Source organism: Copadichromis virginalis, linkage group LG16 (genome assembly GCF_057382275.1).
Source record: "Copadichromis virginalis isolate Kocher_CV1m ecotype Utaka linkage group LG16, C_Virginalis_male_GT1.1, whole genome shotgun sequence".
Lineage (NCBI taxonomy): Eukaryota > Metazoa > Chordata > Actinopteri > Cichliformes > Cichlidae > Copadichromis > Copadichromis virginalis.
In genome coordinates, this window is record NC_140633.1 from 3,878,540 (window position 1) to 3,902,110 (window position 23,571).

The 23,571-nt window shown below is 40.6% G+C and overlaps 1 long non-coding RNA gene and 2 pseudogenes across 3 annotated transcripts; 1 reads left to right on the top strand and 2 right to left on the bottom strand.

Annotated features, from left to right (window-relative positions):
- Positions 1-4,074: 4,074 nt before the first annotated feature.
- LOC146690098 (uncharacterized) lies at positions 4,075-5,088 on the bottom strand (annotated as a pseudogene). The gene is made up of 2 exons (XR_014915597.1): positions 4,861-5,088; positions 4,075-4,759 (listed from the first exon to the last, which is right to left on the bottom strand). The product of XR_014915597.1 is annotated as an uncharacterized LOC146690098 (transcript).
- A 2,166-nt stretch (positions 5,089-7,254) lies between these two features.
- On the top strand, positions 7,255-11,566 carry LOC146690099 (coiled-coil domain-containing protein 106-like; annotated as a pseudogene).
- Positions 11,567-19,636: 8,070 nt separating this feature from the next.
- LOC146690100 (uncharacterized) lies at positions 19,637-22,963 on the bottom strand. 2 transcript variants are annotated; one of them, XR_014915779.1, is made up of 5 exons: positions 22,794-22,963; positions 22,600-22,671; positions 22,246-22,500; positions 22,050-22,150; positions 19,637-20,922 (listed from the first exon to the last, which is right to left on the bottom strand). It is a non-coding gene; the product is annotated as an uncharacterized LOC146690100 (long non-coding RNA). The 2 variants fall into 2 exon arrangements; XR_014915780.1 differs by lacking the exons at positions 19,637-20,922; positions 22,050-22,150 and having other exon boundaries at positions 22,201-22,500.
- Between the last annotated feature and the right edge of the window lie 608 nt (positions 22,964-23,571).

Consider the following 23,571-nt stretch of genomic DNA (forward strand, 5'->3'; position numbering starts at 1 on the left):
TCACAGCATGGCTTCAGCCTGACAGTCTCATTTCCATGGTGGCATAACACAGAGTTGATAACAATGCAGACAGAAAGCATGTAATTATTGAGACTAAATGCAGCAGGGCATGGACAGAGTGGCTACTCTGTATCAGCTGAGTGGCAGATTATAGGGCAGAGGAGAGGTACCAGATGGTTTAAAGGCTACAGTTGAAGCCTGTCATATTGAAAAGGCAGATTATATGCAATCTGACAACTCTGGTTTCATTCAGGAGTTATTTTCAATTTGCTATTCAGGTTTAATTGTATTAGCATATGTGGCAATGATCTAAAGCACAACTTGTATTTGTATTCAAAGCACAGTCGTCAAAATGCAGAACACAGGCTGTCAGGATTAGCATAATAACCAGGCGGCATATTTTCAAAAACATTTCCTGAAAATGTGACAAGAGCATTCGGCAGAGTTCAGGACAAAAGCGGAGTAATACAATAAATTATAGATTACTCAAAGCTGACTTTTTAAACTGGGCTAACCATTTAAAGCATTCAGAGCAGACACAACACTGACAGGTTTGCATTATTCATGTTCCACACACACACACACACACACACACACACACACACACACTACTGTTGCAAAGCCTCAAGAACAGAGATGAAGCAGCTGAGTGGGAAATTTGTTTTTATTGGTAAAGACAAGACGTGGAGCTATTTGAAGAATGATCCATTCAAAGAAGAAGAAAAAGAAGCTACAATGTCGCTATTCATACTAGAAAGTACCACTTCAGGGTCGACTACATTTCAAACAGGTATTTCTTTGCGCTGTCGTTTTGGATGCTTGTGACTGAGTTAATAGCTAATACGCAGAGGCCTCCTCATACTGGCAGCATCTGTTTGAGGCTCTCTGGCACTGTGGAATGTGCCTTTATGTGGCACTGCTGCATATTTCTTGTAACTGCACCATAGCAATGATCTGACTGTATATGTATCTATCAATATTTTATTATGTTCAAATAAGATATGCTTAGGAAAAAAGAGCCCCTCCACCCCCACAATAACGACTAAAAAGAATAAGATTGTGAAATTGAAAAAGAAGAAACAGCTGCAGTGAGGCTTTTAGAACAGACAGCATTGATGTGGAAATGGGTTGTGATTTACAGCTCACTAAGCTCTGTATGCCACTAAAGCTGGGGACACATGGGGACAAGTGCCCCAAATGGCAAAAAGTTGAAACCTCCAGAGCTGGAAAAGGAAGCCCAGGTGGCGCTGCCTGTGCACTTCCTCCAACAGCCACTGGAGGGTTTTGCTAAACACCTGCCTGATTGTTTCACCTGTGTTGATTTCATCTGTGTGTTATTCCTTACCTGTTTATCAAACAATTCCCATATATATATGTAATTCTATCTTCTGTCTTCTTAGTCATTTGCATGTGTTTTACACATGACACATACTCATTTGAGTCAGTGATCCTCTTGTCTGTGTTTTTGCTGCCTGAACTTTCTGACACATTTTTAATTAAATATCTGACGAATGTTGGTGTGCTCTGTGGTCCAAAAAGTCTCTGCTTGCTGGTTTTTACTGAGCACAAACTTCCTGAATGTGATATTTGTTTAGCCTCTTACTTACCACCCTATTGTCCAAATATGGTCACTTCTGGCTTCAAAACACCAACGTTTCAGTGGCCAGAACACAAAATTCAAATGCAAAACCAGCGGTGAGCCCACAGTGGTAATGCCATGTTTTATAACCTTTATGCAAATTTTGATGCACATACATGCAATATAACAATAATAATAATGATGATTATTATTACCACTAATAAGCTGCTATTGTCAGATTTTGTCTTTGCCCTAATTTATCAAAGGTCAGCTGGTACTAATAGTCGACATGAATTAGCAGGTCTCCGGCATTTTTCGCTCCATTTCAGAGCAAGAACAAGAAAAACCCTGTTACTGCTGGACAGCCGTTCATGAATTCAGCTGAACAATTTCAGGAGAGTGAGGTGGTTCTCTTGACTTGGACACGCCTCCTCCAACAACTGGGTATAACAGTGGGGGCATCCAGGGTGTCTGCACAGTGTCCTTTATATAGAAACATACAGACAATGTTCAGTGTCCTGTTTGTGATGACTGGTATTCAAGGTTCGTGGTCACAGCAGTGATGGAGAATGGAGGTCATAATTTCCCAGCACTGTTCATGACTGATGTTAAAGAAGTAGGGAGCAGGTGAATGAAGAACTTTTTGATGGTGTTTTAGGCTATTGTTATATACTCGTATCCTCCGATGTTATTATTGCTATTACGCTTCAAATAAATCAAATCGTTCAAATTATTTATTGACGTTAAAATATTATCATTAACTTTCTGATGTCCAATATTTTTCTAGCTGTCGACAGCACAGACTTGGTCATCCATGACAGCTTCTCCTCATTTTCTTCATCACCATCTATCTTCAGGTCCCTGAGGAATTTTTAGAGGGGGACCATCTTCCTGATGTATTCCCAGATGCTCCATGTTCCATCCCAGATTGTTCCCCTGGCTAATCCTCGCCCTCCTCTTTGCTCAAAGGGCCTCGAGATGTTGGCTGGAGACCTCCATGCAGTGTGAGGAACTTTCTGTCTTGACATCAGTGGCATCTTGTAACCGTTCGGCCACGCTCACAGTCCGAGTGACATCCTAATGTCATCCATGAAAAGCAGGTGGATGATGGTCCCTCCACTCCTAAATCTACATCTGTAAATGGTAAATGGCCTGTATTTATATAGCGCTTTACTAGTCCCTAAGGACCCCAAAGCGCTTTACATATCCAGTCATCCACCCATTCACGCACACATTCACACACTGGTGATGGCAAGCTACGTTGTAGCCACAGCCACCCTGGGGCGCACTGGCAGAGGCGAGGCTGCTGGACACTGGCGCCACCGGGCCCTCTGACCACCACCAGTAGGCAACGGGTGAAGTGTCTTGCCCAAGGACACAACGACCGAGACTGTCCAAGCCAGGGCTCGAACCGGCAACCTTCCGATTACAAGGCGAACTCCCAACTCTTGAGCCACGATCGCCCCAACACGTGTACCCACACGCAGTGATGAGCTGGTGTCGGGGGTGGAGGAGATAAGAGATTACATTGTGTCGAACGATGGGACAGGTGATGCAGTCGGGTCAGCTCGTTGCGCAGTAAGGTTAGACAATCTGCCTCTGGGAAACGCACAACTGGCTCTTCTGCTCAGTGTTTCTAACAGTAATGTGTGAAAATGTCAAAGCTTGGAAGGAAGATAAGAGCAGACATGTGGACACATTTTGTATTTGATGTCAAGGAAAAGAAGGTCTTTGATTAGGCTGCTTTATAGCATCATGAGGGGTGTTTCAAGTGTACCAGGCATGGGTACAGATGAAAAGAATAACCCTTTTTGGTAGCACTTTACAATAAGTGCACACTATTAGGCATTAGTTAATGGTTACTTAATTATCTCTACAGCGTCTACAAAGTATTTCTCATAATCAGTTAATCGTTTACAAGCACTGCTTTAAACTCTTTATTCACGATGAATAAGCTGATGTATAACACTTTTTATTAATTATGTTTTCATGTTCTAAAACTCATTGAAGAATCATTTATAAACACTACTCTGCATCAGTTACAAACCAGTCATTTCAGGATGTTCAATGGTATACAAAATCATTGGTAAAAGGTAAGTAGATGGTTAACACACCCTACATAATACTATGAACTCTACATGTACCACACAAACTAGTTTCATACCAGATGTTTTATAAACACTGAATATCAGGGTTACATCAGTCAGCTGCTATATCTTAACAGATGTCTTACAATACATTTGTAACTGTCACTTAAGGACTGCCAAAGCTGTAACTCACTATCGACCAACTTCTTTTTCGATAGATTATCTATAAATACTCATAAATACCTTAATAAACTTATTTAGGAAGTTACAAACCATTTGCTACTTGTTAGTAAAGTATCTTGAGTGAGCTCATCTAAAGTGGGGACCATATATACCTTACAACCTATTTATAGATGTGAAAGTTTCTAAAATACAGTGTAACAAAAACAAATGACAACACACAGGGTAGATCCAGAACGCACTGTATTTTTAAGATGCCAGTCACAAAAACATCAGAACAATGCTTACAGATTGGACACACAACTGTTGATACAAAAATAAAAACAGTGTCATAAACTATCAGCCAATATTTGAAGTAATACAGAACACGGCTGGATGCAAACCTGTAGCTCTTTACATGAAGTGTTCAAATAACATTTTCAAAAAGGTGCAAAAAATAGCAGTAGCAACATTAACTTTTATAATTATCTGTATTTTTTGGAAATGTCATATATCAAAATGTACCATTTTTGTGCTTTTTTGCGAGCCACTCGTTCCACTCAATAACTGTGAGGTGTTCTGACAGTAGTCTATCTGTTACCCCCGAGTCTCCAGATTTGCTCCTGTAAGACCTCCAGGCTCTCTCCAGATGTTGGGTATGGGCACCTGTACGAGGGTCAACATACCACCTGCTGTGGTTAACAGTATGGTGTTCATAGCCTAAATTTGGGAATACACGATAGGCCCGCCATTCATCACTTATCACTGAGGAACAAATCCGGACATGAAGGGTAATCACAGGAACAAGATGTCTTCGAGGTCTTTTCTCCAAAAGTCGCAAGATAGGTCTTGCTTTCTCTCGATGTTTCATGCCCAGCATTCCAAAGACCCACTTTCTTCTTTTCCATCCCCCAGCCATTCTTCCTCTCCCCTACTGATGCAGAAACAAAAAAATGAACACAAATGACTAAAAGATACTATGAAAGCTTGATAAATATATAGATGTAATATAAAATTACAGTCACAAAAACTTACCTTTCGTTTGTGACGAAAGCGACTCTCATCAATCACAACAAACTCCCTTCGGCCACCAATCTGCTGACCTGTATGACGTCTCAATCTTTGAACTGCAGCCACACATACCCTCCTTATTTTTCTGGGCATTTTACTAAGTCTTGTTGTGCTGCCTGCAATGGTGTCATCTATCATGTCGATTTGACGTAATCGCAGACCCTGAGAAAATCTTCAGAGAAAAAAAAACATCCTTACGAAGAGTAATTTAAATCTATTTTGTTTGTTTTTTTTCTGTACACTGTAAAACCCAACAGTGCATCTTACTAAAAGAAGTAAGTTGTTGTTCTTACTTACTCTTTCTCACACTTTTTTCCCCGCTTCACTCAGCATGCCAGCCTTGTGCTGGGCAGAGGGGGGAGGGGCGATAGTTACACTCAGTAGCACAGGAACAGAGCGGGAGGGAGAGAGAGAGCCAGGGACAACAACGTCACATTAGAAAGGTATAGTAATCATCCACAACTATTTTCAGTTGCAGATGATAAAGGATTCAGAAAGTTTATTCATGCGGGCCCATATGACAGAGAATATGCAACTTCTTTTTGTTTTCATATTTTAATTTATATTTAATTGTGTTGTGGTTTGCAGAGTTTTGTGTTGTTTCACTTTAAATATGTGAAAGGAAAAAGCTGAAAATTTAAATAGTTAAAAATTGAAATGTGAATAGTTGATTTTTGTATTATATGATTTATTTGCTTAGGCTGCTGCCCCCGCGACCCGGCCTCGGATAAAGCGGATGAAGATGGATGGATGGATGATTTATTTATTACATTTTATGTGGAGTGAATGAATAAAAGTATATTTACGGTGGCCCCTACAGACAAAGCACATACAAACTTCAAATCACGTACAAACTCTGGAGCATGTATAAACTCCAAAACACGTAAAAACACGTACAAACTCCAAAACACGTACAAACTCCAAAACACGTAAAAACTCAGAAGCACGTAAAAACTCAAAACATGTACAAAAGACAGCAGAAGTGCTCCAGGATGCTGGGCGCAGTGTTGAGCTTTCGTTATCTTGTGGTTACACAAGCCAGCAAGTACCAACGACCGGATTTGGTGTGTGGTAGTAACAGCTACATGAACTTTTTTTTAAATTATTTGAATATATATGAGTGCCTGTGTATAAATACACAAACAATACACACATGCTTTCAATTGTGTAATTTAAGTGATCTAGTAGCTCTGCTTTGGAAGTTCAGTTCATGCTAGAAATGTGTTTTGGAGTTTGTACGTGTTTTGTCTCTAGGGGCCACCGCATATATTTATATATAAACATATATAAATAAAACCACATTTTTTTACGTTAGTAATTCCTTTTGTGCATAATTTTATATTATTGTTAATAATAAATCAATTAAAGCAACAAAACAACCTGAAGAGTCGGTTCGGAGCCGAAAGAGCCGGCTCTTTTTAGTGAGCCGAATCTCTAAAATGAGCCGGAAATCCCATCACTATTATTGAGTGGAAAAAAGTTAGCTTGTTTATATTATGCTAACATAGCTGTGTCGCTAGCAGTCACGTAGCACATCTTTATATACCAGCTAGCCAAACTTCAATAACCCTACAAACGTCACTGCTGTTTAGTTTTCTGTCTTCATTTATGTTGGAAGTGATAAGAAAGCTGTACGTTTTAATTTGTTTCCAAAATCCCGCAGTCAGGACATGCTATATTGTATTTAGATGGAAGCTAGCGAGCTAACTTCCTGCTAACTTCTAACTCTGTTAAATGTCATAAATTCCGTTTTCATGGATGCCTGGATGTTAAACTCAATTGTTACACCTGGTAGAGCAGAACGCTGATCATTTTATTAAAGATGAAAGACTTAAGACAGTGTTTTAACTCTCAGTGATGCCACAGTGATCATTTGATATATGGACCTGCAGCAGAGTTTAGGCCCAGACATGGCTAGTGACGTCAGACTGAACGATCGGATTGTTTTTTAACCTCATTGTATTAGCTTATTTCATTGCTAACCCCCTCCGCTTATTAGCAGCTAGCTTTTCGCTAGCTGCTAATAGGTGATTAGCTTAGCTTAGCTTTTGGTTACATTTAAGCTTTAGATATCAGTAAAAACACTGTTCAGTTTATTTTATTAGTCATTCCTTGTGGCTTGGCTCAAGAATTAAATGATTATTATCGCCTTTGGTGTTACTCTGGGCTGTAACTTATAATTGTGCTTTCTGTAATTTAGTTTGTCAGTCCTTCTCCAGCTATTTTGCAGCATGTCTATATAAATTCACAATAAATGCTCTACATTGTACAATCTAATGCACTATGTTTGAAATACATTAATATATAATTATAGTCAAATAGGGCAGTTTCTAAATACATAACTAAATATAGTTTGTAATGCCACCATTGTAGGCTATTTATCAATCAGTGTAATGGTTTTACTGTTATTTAAATTCTACAAAGTGTACATTAGTATTATTATTGTATTTGTTTTATTAATTTTATTTATAGCCAAGTCTCATTTTGTTTTTAATTTTCTCTGGGTGTGACTGTTGCACAGCTGGCAGACAGAAAATCACAAGAGTTGTAAGATGAGGCTAGCGTGGCAAAAGGATAAGATTGATGAGCTCGTCAAAGAAAGAGACTATCTAAAGGAGCAATTAGCAGCATGTAAGTCCACTCTTTTTTTTTTTTTTTTTTTTTAAATGACATCAGAAACAGCAGTATGCGACATTACGTGATGGCAGAGCTTCAGTTCATCCTTTGTCATTTTTTTTTTTTTTTTTTTAATAAATAGGACAGGGGGAATGAATGAGAGAGAGAGGGGGAGAGAAAGAAAGAAAACCAAAGGGGAGAAGAGACGGTGAGAAGGGGGGGGAAGAGAGACAAAAAAAAAAAAAAAAAAACTCCTGGGTCACCTGTATGGAGAAAAAAACAAACAAACAAACAAACAAAAACAAACAGAGGAGACAGCAAACAACAAAGAGCAACATAATAATAGAGAAAACAAAGCACCATCACAATAAACTAGCTAGTCATAGATATCAGTATTTACTAAGTAATAAACGATATTGTGCAGCACGCAAGATAGACAGCGCACAGTGTGCTTTGAGGCAGCAGCCAAGAAAGCTTTAGTCCGCGTCTGTGAATACCCATGTGTGCATACCTGTGTGGATCAGCATGCTTGCATTCCAAAGGTTTCTCCATGTAATGATCTGCTAGGGAGTGTGGGGGGGCCACAGCCCCGTCCTCCAGGGTGTGAAGCGGGTATGGAGGAGATCGAAACTCCAGACATCCAGAGGCCCCCAGAACACAAGAGACCAAGGAAGACCAACAGAGGGGCAGCCGCGCCACTGTCCCAGTAAGAGCTGAGGAGAGTCCCAGATGAGGGCTCGCCCAGCAGCCGCGGAGCAGAAGTCAGGGGGAGTTGCAGTGACGCGCCCGTGAGCTCCGCCGGCCCCCAGCTGCGCCTGAGTGACCGAGCCCTAGGCCGAGAGGCCGGGGGCACCCCACCTCCAAAGGGGGCCGAGCAAGCCCCAGGCCCCAGGCCCCGACAAGCGGCCGCCAAGGAGTGAGCCGGTGTGTACCCGGACGCCCACCCCCAGACACAAAGAACCACCAACACACCGACACCTGAGGGAGTCCGCCACCGGCAGGGGAAGTGGTGGTGGGTGGAGATAGGCCTCCAAACCTTGGAGGGCCTGAGGTGTCCCCAGAGAGGTGGTGTCTGATACCCAACCTGACATATAGACACAGACATACAGGCACACACAGACACAAACATCCATTCCCACCCTCATGCTCTCATATGCACTTACTCCACACTCAACCAACGTGGAGACAGACATAAAGAGACGCTGTACACACAATCACACTCCCCAAGCGTACTCTACAAACCGGGTCTAGGTACCCTTGCCCCTGGAGGGGGGAATTGCACCCAGACCCAGGTGGTGTTACCCTTTTCCCTGCGGTGGGGAGAGGCAGACCACCCCGACTCCGCAGCAGCAGGGAGGCCCCACACCCCAGACCGCAGTCGGACGGCCAACTCCTCCTACTAGCCCTCCCGCTCCAGCAGGCCGCAGAGAATGGGGGTGGGAGAAGACTCCAAACCTCCCTCCACCCGCTCATTGTAGTGTTGATGCATATGTGTTCTAAGGTGCAATTAAAACCCAGGAGGGCATGGAGCTACCTGCCAAGGAGCAGCAGGTAAGCGCATAGTCCCTCCTGCTAACCCTCAATGACTAAGTGTATTTAAAATTGAGAGGTGGGCAACGACGTCAGGGGTGAGGTATACACCCTGATGGTGATTTGGACTCCGTGATTGTGCCCACCCCCAAGAGCCTATATGTATGTGTAATGAGAGTGTGAATAATGTGAATGTCTAAGTTGTGGGATAAAATTGAGGCAGAGGCAGCCAGAAGGGGACGGGGGGGGGGGGGGGGGGGGGGGGTAGCCTCCTCTGCACCCTGGTGACATACCCCCACTCCAAGGCCCTGCATGTGTGGGTGGTTGTGGAGGAGCGGGAAGAGGGAGGCAGCTGGAGATGGGGAGGGAAGGAAGGGAGGGGCAGGTAACCCCTCCCTGGGGCCAGCTCCCCCGCTGACCCCAGTAGGCACCCCCACCCTCCGCGACCCGCCAGGGAAGGGGGGCCCAGGCCCATCAGACCGGGGCCCAGTAAGTCCACTCTTAAAAACATTACTTAGCTTGTCATATACTTCCTCTGCTTGAGCACTTACATAAGCATTCTGTTGAGTAATTTTGTCTGTGTTGTCTTTTTAACTGTTTTACCAGCTCTCTCAAAGGAACCCACAAGTTTTGACCAGGATTCCAGTGGGGTGTTGAGCATATCTTCACTTCCCTCTGATGGGTCTTTTGATGAGAGTTCTGACTCCTCCATGGGCACAACTTCATCAGATAAAGACAGGAAGAAGAGGAAGAGGGGCAAAGCAAAAAAGCACAAGAAGTCAAAAAACATGACCAAAAACCAAGAACAAGAGGTAAAGTGATTAACTCAACAGTTTGATTTTGCATGCGGTGTGTTACGTTACTACACTATAACATTACATCAATGATTATGTTCTCTCAATTGCAGTCCAGAATCCTAAGCACGTGGTCACCCGGTATAACAAGATTTTAAGGCTGTTCAAAATAGTGATGGGTCGTTCGCGAACGAAATGGCTCTTAGAGCCGGGTCTTTGACGTGAACGACGCGAGCCGGCTCCTTATCGCGAGCCGTCACGTGGGTTTTTTTTTTTTTTTCTTTCTCTCAGCCTCTCTCTCGCACTTTTTTTCCGCTTCACTCTGCACGCGAGCCTTGTGCTTTACGCTGGGCAGAGGGGGGAGGGGCGGTAGTTACACTCAGTAGCACAGGAACAGAGCCAGAGAGAGAGAAAGAGAGGCAGGGACAACAACATTAGAAAGGTATAGTAATCATCCACAACTATTTTCAGTTGCAGATGATAAAGGATTCAGAAAGTTTATTCATGCAGGTCCATATGACAGAGAATGTGCATGTTCTTTTAGTTTTCATATTATAATTTATATTTAATTGTGTTGTGGTTTGCAGTGTTTTGTGTTCTTTTCACTTTAAATTTGTGAAAGGAAAAAGCTGAAAATTTAAATAGTTAAAACTTGAAATGTGAATAGTTGATTTTTGTATTATATGATTTATTTATTACATTTTATGTGGAGTGAATAAATAAAAGTATATTTACGGTGGCCCCTAGAGACAAAGCACATACAAACTTCAAATCATGTACGAACTCTGAAGCATGTACAAACTCCAAAACACGTACAAACTCCAAAACACGTACAAACTCCGAAGCACGTAAAAACTCAGAAGCATATAAAAACTCAGAAGCACATAAAAACTCAAAACACGTACAAAAGACAACAGAAGTGCTCCAGGATGCTGGGCACAGTGTTGAGCCTTTGTTATCTTGTGGCTACACAAGCCAGCAAGTACCAACGACCGGATTTGGTGTGTGGTAATAACAGGTAAATGAACTTTTTTTTAAATTATTTGAATATATATATGAGTGCCTGTGTATAAATACACACATGCTTTCAATTGTGTAATTTAAGTGATCTAGTAGCTCTGCTTTGGAAGTTCAGTTCATGCTAGAAATGTGTTTTGGAGTTTGTACGTGTTTTGTCTCTAGGGGCCACTGTATATATTTATATATAAACATATATAAATAAAACCACTTGTTTTTATGTTAGTAATTCCTTTTGTGCATAATTTTATATTATTGTTAATAATAAATTAATTAAAGCAACAAAACAACCTGAAGAGCCGGTTCGGAGCCGGAAGAGCCGGCTCTTTTTAGTGAGCCGAACCGAAAGAGCCGGATCTCTAAAAAGAGCCGGAAATCCCATCACTAGTTCAAAAGAGGAGGCACCATGTCTGCTGCCTTTAAACGTCTGGGAGTGGACCGGGACACGATTGTGGCAAGTGCTCCAATTGCTGAGCTATTCATTGTTGCACCTGAGAGGTTTAAAGCATTAGAAAAAAAAACAAGCAGGGACAGAAACGTTCATTGTTTGCTACACAGCATGCTGCAGCAAGCAGTGCAGATCCAGAAACAGAGGAAAAATTCAAAGCATATAAGTCTTCAGGGAAGTTGCTTCTTAAAACAAAGAAAGATTAGATTTTTGTTGTTTTACATAGTGAAACGTGGTGAGAGTCCACCATTGTTAACACCTGTTAACAAAAAAAAGACAAGTTATATATTCCAGTTGATTGGTCAATTGTTTGTAAAAAGAAAAAATGACACACTTGATTTTTGTTTTTTATATGTTTTATTATTATTTTATTGTTATAAATTCTGCAGTTTTACTTTAATGATCACACATGTGATACACTTCATGTAAAGAGCTACAGGTTTGCATCCAGCCGTGTTCTGTATTACTTCAAATATTGGCTGATAGTTTATGACACTGTTTTTATTTTTGTATCAACAGTTGTGTGTCCAATCTGTAAGCATTGTTCTGATGTTTTTGTGACTGGCATCTTAAAAATACAGTGCGTTCTGGATCTACCCTGTGTGTTGTTTTTTGTTACACTGCATTTTAGAAACTTTCACATCTATAAATAGGTTGTAAGGTATATATGGTCCCCACTTTAGATGAGTTCACTCAAAATACTTTGCTAACAAGTAGCAAATGGTTTGTAACTTCTTAAATAAGCTTATTAAGGTATTTATGAGTACCGTAAATGTCGGGCTATAAGCCGCTACTTTTTGCACAAGCTTTGAACCCTGCGGCTTTTAGTCAGGTGCGGCTTTTCTATGGATTGTCCATGATTTTTGTCATATCGTAAGACGATTTGTTTTGTGTGTTCCGCTGTTGTACGGCACTACGTTGCCTGGCGGAAGGATCGGGGTTCAAGAGTGGTATGTTAGTCACATTTCCGTCCGCCAGGCAACGTAGTGCCGTACGAAGTAGCGCGAAAAACAAACTTCAAAGTAGCGGTACGCGTTCAGCGGGAGTCGTGGATGATGAGCGGCGATAAACTTGCAAGTTATGCCCAAAAAGCAAGTTATGCCCAACTCCACCGGTGGATTCTGACAGCGTGGAAAAGTGTGAAAACATCCACAATCACCAACGGATTTTGAAGGGCTGGACTGCTGCATGATGGAGAGGAGGACACCGCCACGGCCCTTCTGAGGGTGTTCGACTCTGACACTGACAACGAGGATTTCTTTGGTTTTGAAAGTGACAACGAAGGAGAGAAGAAGAGTGGATGACGAAGCCACCCTGAGCCTGTTTGTATCCGACACTGGAGAAGAGGACTTTGGTGGTTTTAGTGCGCAGGAAGAAGAGAAAGATGGTGGTGAATGACTGACTTTTCTTCTTGTTAAAGCTGTGTCACTGCACCTGAGCCTAAAAGGTAGTCCGAATCTATTTTTCTGGTGTGCTGTAGGCTACTGTTATGTACTACATGTGCAAATATGTACCCATAACTTGTTTTTCAAAATATTAATAAAAGTGATGTGTCTCCAAACAGCCATCTCTTTCCTGACAATTCCCTTTGTGCATATTCTCTTACATATGATAAGTCAACATTGAAACACCTGCGGCTTTTGGTCAGGTGCGGCTAATGTATGTACAAAACAGGATTTTCCCCTGATTTTAGCTTGTGCGGCTAATATTTAGGTGCGCTTTGTAGTCCGGGAAATACGGTATTTATAGATAATCTATCGAAAAAGAAGTTGGTCAATAGTAGTGATGGGATTTCCGGCTCTTTTTAGAGAACCGGCTCTTTCGGCTCCGAACCGGCTCTTCAGGTTGTTTTGTTGCTTTAATTAATTTATTATTAACAATAATATAAAATTATGCACAAAAGGAATTACTAATGTAAAAAAAAAAGAAGTGGTTTTATTTATATATAGTTCTCAAAACTTGCTCTTTGGGCAAAAAGAATGACAACATCACAGAACGTAAGTTTGGATAACATCATAGAAAGCCTCACGGCTCTCCAACGGGAGATAGAGAGACCATTGTTGGACTGTTAGAACAGCTTGGAAATTCATATGAGCTGTTCGCACTTAAATAAAAACCATCATCACTTCATGCGGAGACCCCTTCGGCTCCAGCTGTGGCCTCAAGGCAGGAGCTGAACAAAACACCCTGATAACGACTGTGTTTAGTCTGTTCCTTCCCATTCCATGCAAGGTCACCTGGGTTGGCTGGAAGACTGTTTACTTAGCCTGGCGGGGCGAAGGACACACACACACATACACTGATATGCACACACTGATCCCCCCTCCCTTTCCAAACGATGCTTGTGCCCTCCCGGGGAAGATGGCGGTCGACTGAAGATGCTGCAGGACCGGATGCGCTGTCTACACCGGCTCTCTCTTACCCTTTACCCACCCCTGTTGCTTGTCTTGTGTTTCTATGGCATAGGTGTCAAACTCTGGCCTGCGGGCCAAATTTGGAGTGACTGAAACTGACTTTACTCCTACACAGCTGTAAAATGTTGTACAATGTTGCTTTTTTTTGGCCAAATGTACTCCTACACAGCACCCATGCTATCTTGCATAGATGGAGAGTGTTTTAGGTTGAAGTTGTAAAATGTTGCTTTTTTTGTTTCTTGTGGTCATAAATATTTTGTACTTGTAAATCAGGATTTGTATGTGTAAAAAGAAACAAAAAAAGCAACATTTTACAACTTCAACCTAAAGCGCTCTCCATCTATGCAAGATAGCATGGGTGCTGTGTAGGAGTACATTTGGCCCGCGAAGCCATACCAAATTACTATTAGAGCTGGCCTACTGGTATTATACAGCTAATATATATATTGTTTAGTATTAAGCTTTGCTTGTTCCATATTCAGTTTTTCAGCAAAACGTGTTTGAGTCCATAAGAAAAGATTCATTCTTATATCTGGAGGATTAAATATATTTCAATAAATATTAACGTTAGCCCGCGACTTTGTTCCAGTTTTGAGTTTTGGCCCACTGTGTATTTGAGTTTGACACCCCTGTTCTATGGTGCAGTGTTGCCAACTCCTCAGTAAGGAAAATCGCTATTGGTTGTCCTAAAAGTCGCTAGAAGTCGCCTTATTTGCATAATTGGTCATGCTAATCTAATTGTAACCTACGTTGTTGGAGAGAGAAATAACATCGTGGAAGAGACATAAAGTGAGTAAAAAACGTCCTAAATGCATTTAGAGTTTATTTAGAACTACAAATTAAATTTCTTTTAGCAATTATTGTTTTTTTTTTAATGTCACAATTCCAACCCTGCTCCTTTACCCGGGCTTGGACCGGCAAAAGTGACCCAAAATAGGCGCTCTGGTGGAGTTACTTTGTGTGTGTGTGTTTATAAGTAGTTTTAAACCTTGTGATCCACAAAACAGCATAACGGTAAAAGAGTAAAAGAAGAACTGACTGCGTTACAGCACCAGCTGCTTGTTGAGAGTAAAAGCGATACGCGCTTTCACGTCTTTTTTTAGCGACTTTTTTTTAGAAAAAAAGTCGCTAAGGGGTCTGAAAACTCACTAAATATAGTGACAAAGTCGCTAAGTTGGCAACACTGCTATGGTGTATTGATAGTCATGTGCTTTTTGTGCTGAGGTGTTTTTTCTGTTATCAAACTGTTCTCCCACTAGGAGCTCAGTCTGAGTGGAGTTTTTTTCTCCTCCTCTTACCTCATGTTATGTATTTTCATTGTTTTTTCCTATCAGCCTACCTTTCTGACATGTCTCCCCAATGTGATGTTTGTGTAAAGTTGGTCAGAAGGTTCCTTTGTAAGTGCGCATGCGCCATTAGCGTGCTGCCTGCTGTAACCCTAATTTCCTTCGGGATTAATAAAGTATTCTGATTCTGATATGTTTATATATAAATATATGCGGTGGCCCCTAGAGACAAAGCACATACAAACTCCAAAACACATTCCTAGAGTTAACTGAACTTCGAAACAGTGCTACCTAGATCACTTAAATTACACAATTGAAAGCATATGTGTATTGTTTGTGTATTTATACACAGGCATTCATATATATTCAAATAATTTTAAAAAAAGTTCATGTACCTGTTACTACCACACACCAAATCCAGTGTCTTCCTGGCTTGTGTAGCCACGAGGGAACAAAAGCTCAACACTGCCCCCTAGCATCCTGGAGCACTCCTGTTGTGTTTTGTACGTGTTTTGGAGTTTTTACGTGTTTTGTCTCTAGGGGCCACCGTAAATATACTTTTATTTATTCACTCCACATAAAATGTAATAAATAAATCATATAATACAAAAACCGACTATTCACATTTCAACTTTTAACTATTTAAATTTTCAGCATTTTCCTTTTAAACATATTTAAACTGAAACAACACAAAACGCTGCAAACCACAACACAATTAAATATAAATTATAATATGAAAACAAAAAGAAGATGCATATTCTCTGTCATATGGGCCTGCATGAATAAACCTTCTGAATCCTTTATCATCTGCAACTGAAAATAGTTGTGGATGATTACTATACCTTTCTAATGTGACGTTGTTGTCCCTGGCTCTCTCTCTCCCTCCCGCTCTGTTCCTGTGCTACTGCCAGTGTAACTACGCCTCTATGGGCTCAAAATGTGGTCATAAATATTTTGTACTTGTAACTCAGGATTTGTATGTGTAAAAAGAATTTGTGTGTGCGTAAAAAAGATTTGTGTGCGGACTTAGCCAAAAAAAACCCTGCAAGTTACAAGTACGAATTTTGACCCTATTTTTCTTCCTTTCATCTGATTGGTCAATGTCATGTCAATCACAAATGTAACAATCCAATCAGAGAACAGATGGGTTTGGCTGTCGGAGGGGTGCTTTGTACTTGTACTCTAAGAGCCGTTTCACATCACTACTTCGTAGCAGGGCGAAGCTATGAGCTAGAAAAATCCAGGCAGACAGCCTGTGTCTGTCCAACCAATCAGAGAGCTCCTTACATCCCACGGTGTGGCTAATTTGAATAGCAGCAGGATTTTTAAAATGAAGTTGTTAATCCAACAGCTAATCCAAAAGTTAATCCCTGAGCGAACAGGAAAGGGAAATGGATTTTGAAATGAGGAGTGGAATCGATATTTTAAAAAGCATTTTGAAAATCAGTTTATTAAATTGGAATTCAAAAATGAATTTACAAATGCAGATTTTATTCTACAATTCATTATTTAAGCACAGAATGCTTTATTTCGATGCGGCGTGGCTCTTGTGGTCCTCCGTACTCATAGAGGATTCCCCTCGAACAAATGACAGATACACAAGGGTAAGGCAAAAATGACATGCCTAACAATGTTTACAAACATGGATGCAAACATAAACACAGACATAGAAACAGACACACACAAGGGCACACAGAGACACACACAGAGACACACATAGAGTATGGAGTGTCCTGTGTGTTTCTATGCCAGTCAGTCTGAATCTGCTCCATTTGAATCCACCGATGAAATGCTGCCCCCAAACAATACAAATTGGGTCTCTCTCTCTCTCTCTCACACACACACACACACAGACACACAGACACACACACACAGACACACACAGACACACACACACAGACACACACAGACAGCAGGTATTCTGAAAATATTCAGTTTTTTTTCATTTGAGATTCTTGAATTTATACATTTAAAATACATAATTCCACTCTCCCAGTGGTTTAAAGAATATGAGCAGTATTCATTCAGATGTGTTCTAGCTCTAAAATTTCTTTTGCAATTAGACAGTTTGTCTTATGTATGTTTTCAAGCTGTTCAGCTAGTTTCCAGGTTCTTCTGTGTGAATTTCAGTTCTGCGCTTTGGCTGTCAGGTGAATGTTTCGGTGTATTTCAGCCCATTAAACATGTTTTTCTCCAAAGATTTCAGCAATTATAAAAATTCAACTCAAACTATTCGGCTATTAGGATTCACACTGCATTTTCTACAGGAAATGCATTTTATATACCAGTTTGTTGCTGTTGTTCATATGTTAACAGAATAAGTTCAAATTGTATTAAAAATAATACCATCAATTATGTTGCTGGACTACACTTACTGGACTTAGTAAGTGTTAGTTAGGAAGTATTTTGAGAACCATAAGAGATTCTTACAAATGTTTGAAATAAAAAAATCTTTAATATAGCTGGAGACTCGTGTAGAAATATGAATGAGTTTATACAATTTGATTTCTGCTATGGTGTGCTGTGACAGGCAGGTTGTAGGATCCAAACACAGGACTCTTACGTGGAATGAAACTTAAATCGGCAGTTTTTATTGCTGGAAAAACGTTTTCATTAGAGATAAACGTTTCATTAGAAACTCAACTGGACTCAAGAAACTAAGAAACAAGAACTAGAAAAACAAATCAGGAATTATGAACAAGAATTAAGTAAAGAACATGAAGGGGAAAAAACACCTGCCCCACTGAAAACTAAAGAAAACCCCAAAACATGAACAACAATCATCAAGGAACATATTTACAGTTACTGCAACACCAAGACTGGGTTGCAGACCCAGTACGGTGACAATTTCAGTTTCAATGTAAGTCAGTGTCTTTTGGGCTGCAGCAGAACAGACTTCTCAGTCTTTTGAAGAAGCCCTTTTTCTTCTTCTTATTGATCTGAAGGTCTTTGCACTTAATACTGGATTCAGGTTCAGGAAAAGGTTCCTCAAAGGGATCATCAGGAACTTTCGAAAGAGATCCTTTGATCTTATGATTTTCGCCTTTAACACTGGATTCGGACTCGGCAAAGGGTTCCTCACAGGGAACGTCTGCCACTGCCACACATTCTGAAAGAGGTCCTTCACTCGTAAGGTCTTCAGTCTTCAGAATAGATGAACTTTCAGCAAGAAGTTCCTCACAGGGAACGTCAGGCTCTGGAACACTTTCTGAAAAAGATCCTTCAGCTGGTGGAACATTTGCCATTGAAAGACCGTCAGAGGAGCGTTCTTCATTTGTGTTCTTCACATCAGGAAGACTTGAAGGGGGCTCAAAGATTTCAGATATCCGGACCAGTGCTACATCAGCAATGGTCTTCAGCAACACTGGCGCAAAGTTTGCAACTTTGATAGACAGAATTTCTTGAGGAAATTTCTTCCTGATCTCCATCAGCATGCTGTCGACCATATGGTCAATGGTCAATGGTAACTTTATTGTCCCTGATGGGAAATTGATTCGCAGTATGTCAAAACAAACAACAAACATACAACCAACACATACGTACACTCATTAAAAAAATACTATAATATAATATAAGCCTGATAAAACAACCTAGATATTCCATCGAAAAAAGTGCAATGGCAACAACACTTACAATTTAGTGTTGTTAATTAAGATAATAGCACTAGGTACAAATGACAATTTGTGTCGCTTTGTCTTCACTGCAGTCATTTTATAACGACGACCTGATGGAAGCAGTTGAAAATCGTTAAAGAGAGGATGATCTGAGCACAACAGGACAGAAGTTGCCTTCCTCAGCACCTGCCTGTTATAAAAGTCCACAAGCTGGACCTGAGACCTCCCTGAAATCTTGCCCGCCACTTTAACCAGATTGTTAAGTCTGGTCTTATTATCCATGGACATACTACCGTACCAAGCAATGATACAGAAAGTTAAAACAGATTCAATAAAACTTTTATAAAAGAGAGTCATCATTTCAGATGAAACATTAAAACCTCTCAACCTCCTTAAAAAGTCTTTGTTGGGCCTTTTTCACTGTAGCAGCAAGATGTGACTCAAAGGACAGAGTCTTATCAAGAACAACCCCCAAGTACTTGTAACTATCCACCATTTCAATGGCTGCACCATTTACCACTGTAAGCGCAGGATGAGGGGATGACTTCCTGAAATCTATAACCATGTCCTTGGTTTTTAAGGTGTTAATCAATAAGAAGGACTGATCACACCATGAAACAAACTCCTCCACAACAGGCCCATGGGAATCCTCTTCACCATGAAGGAGGCTTACAATGACTGTGTCATCTGCGTATTTGATGAAATGCCTATTGGCCTGTGTGCTGCGACAGTCATTAGTGTACAAAATATACAAAAGAGGAGAGAGACAACAACCTTGTGGTGAGCCAGTGGAAGAGTTCAGCTGTTTGGAAAAACAGCCATTTATTCTCACACACTGTGATCTATCAGTTAAGAAGTCTAAGATCCAACCAACGAGATTAAAATTAAGTTTAAATTGGTTAAGAAGCTTGTCCACTAAAAGATGTGGCTGGATAGTATTAAAAGCAGAAGAAAAATCAATAAATAAAAGCCGAGCATGAGCTTTGGCGCCATCAAGATGGCGATAAAGGAAGCTCAACAGAGTGACCACTGCATCATCAACACCTCTACAAGGCCTGTATGCAAATTGTAGTGGATCTATCAGCTTCTCTACTTGGACTTTTATTAGTCTTACTCATTTTAAAAAGATTTCCCACCCTTCTTTTATCAAAGAACAAAGCTGGGGGGCCTCTGGTGCTCTCTATTAAGGAATCAAGTGTATTCCTTGGAATATAGTTATCATTAAATCTCGAATAAAATCTGTTCAGCTCATTGGCTAACTGAAAATCTGAACTAAAACCAGGGAGACTTATCTTATTACAGTCACTGAGACAGTGACCAGTCATGTGTTTCATGCCAGCCCAAGCCACCCTTAAGTTATTGCTACCCATCTCCGCCTCTACCTTATCCTTGTATTTTATTTTAGCTTTTTTAATTTCTGATCTAATCTCCTTCCTAATTTCTCTGACTTTCAAGGTATTCCCTTTAGTAAAAGCTTTATTCCTTTCGTAAATCAGCCTCGTAAGAACTTTAGAGGACCATGGTTTGTTATTAGGGAAAGAATTCACAACCTTTGAGGGAATAATCATGTCTCTACAAAAGGATATATATCCGCAGACAACGTCAGTGAGTTCATTAATGTCTCTACATGATTCGGTAAACACCGACCAGTCTGTACAGTCAAAGCAGCCCTGCAGGGCTAAAGAGGCATCGTCACTCCAAACCTTTATGCGGTGTTTCCTCACTTTCTCTCTTCTCAGTACAGTTTTATAGACTGGCAGAAGATGCACCGTGTTGTGATCCGAGGGCGGGGCCAGCCACAGATGTATACGCACCTTTTATGGAGCCATAACATAAATCCAGAGTCTTATTGAAGCGAGTGGGACAGTGCACATACTGATAAAAACTGCTCAGTGTTTTCTTCAAGTCGCAGCGATTAAAGTCCCCAAGAACAATATTAGGGGCTTCAGGAGAGAGAGATTGTAGAGAGTGGATAGCATTGGAGATGGTGTCAGTCGCATTCTTAGGATTCGCTTTGGGGTGGATGTAAACGACGGTGACGTTTACATCCATATTGTCTCGGATGGAGCAGATGAAGATGGCCTGTGTTTCCATCACCGTTAGACTCTCGAGGAGAGGATGCTTAGACTCTGGGAGGCCATGTTTAGGAGGGGACGAGGAGGAAGCTCCCAGAAGCCCCGGAGAACGCGGGGAACTACCTCGATCACTACCTCCTGCGCGGTGAGCAGTTTGCTGTTATGCTGTTCCTGCTGCTTCTCTTTTAGGATTTCAATGTAATCCTTCACCACGCTCAGGAGTTTAGGTGCTCTGTAGAAAAACATTATAAGAGTTATCTTTTAAACATATTCAAAGCATCACTTAAATATTGAAACACTGTAGCTGGACTGTTAACCCTGTAATGCCCTTTGTATCATACTTGATACATGAGTTTCTGTGACTTCTATCTCATCAACATGATCAGTACTTGCCATAATTTCAAAATGTTACGGACAAAACTCTTTTTTTTGTCTAACGTTGACATTGTTGTTAACAAAAAGTTGCCAAAAACACCCAATGTATCAAATTCGATACAAAAATGTAATAAATACATAATAAAAGTATATATATATGTGGCTTTTGTTTAAAGGGTTAATAAAGATCTCAGTTCCAAAAAAATCAGAATTTTCGGGCTATTTTTTGATGGGTTGTGTTAGGGCTGTGCGATATGACCAAAATCTCATCTCCCGATATAAAACATGTATCATCCAATAACGATATAAATCACAAAAAATGTAATATTTTCTGTAAAGTCTGTGAATCTCGGGCAGCTCGACTTGCGTGAAGTGTTTCCTGCTGGGCGTCGTGTAGGTGAGTCGAGTGTTTTAACGATGCATGAAACGATACATTTTTAGACAGAAGTTGTAACGGCGCCGTTTCCTTTGTGAGTATTTATTACGCGGCGTGCTGCGGGGAGAAGCCTGTTCTAACGTTTGAGTCTAAAGTTTATTTTTTAGCACCTGGCGGCTCTTTTTTACTTCTCATCCGTAAATAATCTGCATCTTTCACGTGATTCAGTTTATTTTGAAAAGTCTCAACAGGATCTTGAGCTTTATTGTGAAAGGTTTATGTGGAAAATAAACAAGCGGACACGCCGTGGTTTTACTGTAGTTGTTGCTAATGACAACGCATAAAAACATGCGCTTGTCCGTCCGTAGTGTGGTGATATTAAATATAAGAGAAAGAGAGAACTTTAAGAAATTAATAATAACTACAGTGACATCAGAACATGAAAAACATTGCTGTAAACAGTTTATTTTGAGACACCACGAAACAAACGATAGCGTAAAATGAAACGATAGACGTTTTTTATATTGTCATCTGATATATATCGTTGTATCGAACAGCCCTAGGTTGGGTCTTACAGGGTTAATAACTGTATATTACATGTGACTCACTGAAATTTAGGAGGTACGGCCTCTGGGAACTGAAGAAGCATTCTGGTTTGAAATTCAACGTCCCTCATTTTATTGATGACGTTCACCGCCCATACCTGAAACTGAAAACACATTTACAGTGCGCTTATGTTTAAAGGTTTTGTGAACATAATGAAAAAAAGAAATTTCCAAAGTCTGGTGAGTTTTCTAGTCTTACCAGCCTTAGAAGAGGTTTGGCTTCCTCTTCTTCAAAATCCTGTAATTCAAACTCCCACAGCCTTCAAAAGAAAAAAATACAGAGGTTTTCTCTCAGCATTTACACGTCATCACAATCAGACTTTCAGGTGTCTCCCTGCTCTCCGAGTGTCTCCCTGCTCTTCTCCACCAAAAGATCTCTCAGATCTTCAGCAGTGAGGTTCGGTGGAATTAGATCTTCCTGCTGAAGTCTGAGAAACGCCGTCATAATCGCAATCTAAAAGGAAAGGAGACATTTAATCACCACCACTCTCAGGTCCTCAGAAATGACCTGATATTTTCTGTCAGCTCTGGTTTGCATGAATCTGGGTCTAACCTGAGTCCTGTAGCCCGGAAGATGCCAGCAGATCTTTAGAGCTGTTTCATAAATCGGTGTGTTGAACAACACCTGTCAAAGAAATAGCAATTTAGTCATTGTTACTTAAAAGGATTCTCAGTTTGTCAACTTTTAAAACTACATCAAATTCTTCATATTATTGAAATGCAGTAAAAACTAAAACGGTCACATACCCTGATAGGTTTATAGATTCCTTGACTTGATTCCATTTCGACGTTTTCAAATCACAGTCAGGAAGAAAAACTTTAACTGCTCTCCAACGAAGGCGTACGGGGGGATCTGGACCTGAAAATGCTCTCAGCTCGGTGGTCTCGCACAGATGAGCTCTTTTGACAGTCTGATGTTTATTTATGAATGCAGAATTTCTTGAGCAGTCACCATGGAAACTTGATGCAGCTTCATGTTGTTAAATTAAAAGAAAACACTGTGTATTTTGCACTACATTGCACTAAACTTAATTTATCATATAAGTAAATAAAGTGTGGGTTAGGTCACTCCTGTGAAACGAGCCACACAAACCGATGGATCAGAAAAGACAAAGTCAGCTACAGCATGCCTTTTCATATTATGTGTCTGCTTATCTCCATTTTGTTACAGTAGATGGGAACTTAAGCAGTAAAGCAATGGCTTACAAAACAGTGGACTGTGGACTAATGCAAACATTTGAAGCCTGACAGCAGCTGGTATATACACAGCTTTGGTCATTTGGATAAACTGGCCCTTTAAACAGCCCAGAGGAAGAAGAGACCTCTGCGTTATCAGTGCAGCCTAAAGCCCAAAGCACAATAATAATAATAATAATAATACTATTATTATCATTTTTATAGCAATAATACCCCAAATAATTAAGTCATTAATTACTAGGATGCCTACTGACATGTTTTCTTAGTTACTCATATTTAGAGAGGCCACGTTTGTCATGCTTCACAGGAGTGACCGATGAAAGTGATG